This window comes from Vicia villosa, unplaced genomic scaffold (assembly GCF_029867415.1).
Source record: "Vicia villosa cultivar HV-30 ecotype Madison, WI unplaced genomic scaffold, Vvil1.0 ctg.005567F_1_1, whole genome shotgun sequence".
In the NCBI taxonomy this organism is placed as follows: domain Eukaryota; kingdom Viridiplantae; phylum Streptophyta; class Magnoliopsida; order Fabales; family Fabaceae; genus Vicia; species Vicia villosa.
In genome coordinates, this window is record NW_026706646.1 from 58,625 (window position 1) to 61,348 (window position 2,724).

Genomic DNA, 2,724 nt, shown 5'->3' on the forward strand with positions numbered 1-2,724 from the left:
CATAGCTCATTCCAATAGAAGACAACATCTTTTTGGCTTCATACGTTCGATTGGGAAGAACATTATCCTCTGGTAGCATATCTTTCATAAGGGCTAATAACTCTGTGAAACTTTTATCCGACCATCCATTGTCCGCCTTTAAGTTGTACAACTTTAACACCGCAGACAATCTTGTGAATTTTGAACAACCATCATACAACGGTTTCTCTGCATCGCTTACCAACCTCTCAAACATTTTGGGACAATCCGCTAGATCTTCTTCCAGCGCTTCTGCAATCTCTTCGACTCGATCACAATCGTATGTGTCTGTGCAATCGTCGTTTGAAGCATACTTCCTATTACACCTCGACCCAGCATTCCCGGTACTTTTCTCACCATGCATTGTCCAACATGTATAACTTCTATCAATTCCAAACCGTAGTAAATGAGATCCCAACTGATTCCCGTCAACCTTACCCCCGGCATAACAGCAACCCAAGCAAGGACACGGCATTCGAAGCGGGTCTTTGGAGTTCGCAACCGCAAACTCAACAAATTCCCATACCCCTTTCTCGTACTCTTTCGACAATCGGTTTGAATTCATCCATGTCTTATCCATGTCTTAATTAAGCTAAACAACAACGGTCAAACTTCCACTCTTCACAAGTAACCCCTATGGCGAATTCAATTCACAAAGTTAGTAAGTACCTCCTATATTAACTCTCTAAACACATAAAACTAATGTGTTTCTGTCAAAACGCAAAGTATAAACGGAATGAATCCGAAGCAATAAAACGTAACATATATAATCACACAATTTCAGACAAATTCATCATAATACCAGTAATTTGAGAAAGAAATTTACCTCGGATGTTACCGAACTCAAGAAAACGCCAAACGTCGAACTAGGCTGGGAAACGATCAAACTTTCACTATACACAAGTTACCCCTATAGCAAATTCACAAAGTTAGTAACCACCAAGACAAAATCGATTGAACAAAGGAAATCAACAATAGTTTGATGTGTGTACATACTCCTAAATATGTAGTACCAGAGTCAATGATACGAGCTCCAAAGAGATCCAAAGTTATCAATCCAGTCAGACCTATACAAGAAATTCAATTCAATGTATGATTATAATAAGAATGGGTGAATAGCTCATGATGCAGTTAATTAAATACACCACTACTAACACTACTAACACAAGACACACGATGCAGTTAATTAAATACACCACTACTAACACGAAGCTATAAAACTTTTTGCTCAAAAGCAAACCTTATGAATCATCCTTGTCTATATACATTAACTCACTCTTGTTTCATTCTTTACCTTCTCTCTTCCTCATTAATTCAACTCTCATAAGGTATATATTATTACTATTATTATATATTATTTATTATTTAATTTCTCTATGTGCTGTCATTCTCATACTTTACAGTACTTGGCATCCTTGAACAAGCCAATTTATTGTACAATATATATATACCATCACTCTCAATCTCATACACACACAACATATATATCATAGAGTTATTATATATAAATAAAAGTATATAATATATATTTTAAAGTAGAAACCAGAGACAAAGATTTGAAGATGGCACAAAGATTTGGTTAACTCAATTCTAATAGAAAAGTCTCATTCTAATACATTAATAAGCTACACTTGTGATACTATTGTTTGATGAAATGCCAAAATTTTGTGATACTCATGGTGCAAGTTTAGCCGTACTATGTTACTATTGTTTGATGAAATGCCAAAATTTTGTGATAAACAGTGGCAAGTCTATTTTGTATTCAGTAACTTCAGAATTTTATCAACACTACAGCCAAAAAACCATGGATTTTTGAATCATGAAAAGCGGAAGTAAATCAACTTAGAATTTAAAAATACCTACTAAGGATTGTGGCATTTCATCAATTATCAACTCAAATCATTTCTTTCAGGCATTTCATCAAACAAGTTGCAGGCAGAAGTTCAATCTTTGATACCAAATAAAATTTTCACTGAAAATTAAACCTAAAACTCACCGGCGGTGGATAAAACGAGTGACGGAGGAGAAGCCGACGGAGGGACGCCGACGGTGGTTGCCGATGGTGGTGGACGGAAGGGTTTCGCGTGCAGTGAGGGTTTGTGGATGAAGAACAGTGGTGGACGGAAGGGTTCTGCAGAAAATGAAAGAGAGAAATGAGAAACAGTAACGCGTGTTTTGGTTTTTAATTTTTAGTAATAAAGGCTACTAAAGCGCTTCTGAAAAGCGCTCTCATAGCCTGGTCTATACCAGCGCTTTTGACAAAAAGCGCTCTCATTAAACACCCCTACCAGAGCGCTTTTGAAAAGCGCTTTCGTTCCCCCCACGTTCCCCCCACCTACCAGAGCGCTTTTGTAAAGCGCTTTCGTACCCCCCACCTACCAGAGCGCTTTTGAAAAGCGCTCTCATAACCCCCCCCTACCAGAGCGCTTCTTAAAAGCGCTTTCATACCCCCCCACTATTAGAGCGCTTTTTTAGCGTGTTTTTTAATTTTGTCTTTAGCGAAGCCTATGCCAGCGCTTTTCCTAAAAGCGCTTTCGTAGGGGTGCTGCTAAAAGCCAAATTTGGCGTAGTGGACCCTTGTTTAGAACATACCAATGGGAAGGGTAACCTCCCTAAGCCGTCATGCCGAACCTATGAACTTAGGAATTTTGTGCTTTTGTGCTTGTTATATGTTTGCAATTTATATGTTACGAATATATGCGTTTC

At 38.1% G+C, this 2,724-nt stretch overlaps 1 long non-coding RNA gene across 1 annotated transcript; it reads right to left on the reverse strand.

Moving 5' to 3' along the window:
- Nucleotides 1-543: 543 nt before the first annotated feature.
- On the reverse strand, nt 544-2,201 carry LOC131642668 (uncharacterized). Its single transcript, XR_009295963.1, has 4 exons — nt 2,015-2,201; nt 1,015-1,085; nt 845-928; nt 544-652 (listed from the first exon to the last, which is right to left on the reverse strand). It is a non-coding gene; the product is annotated as an uncharacterized LOC131642668 (long non-coding RNA).
- Nucleotides 2,202-2,724: the final 523 nt, after the last annotated feature.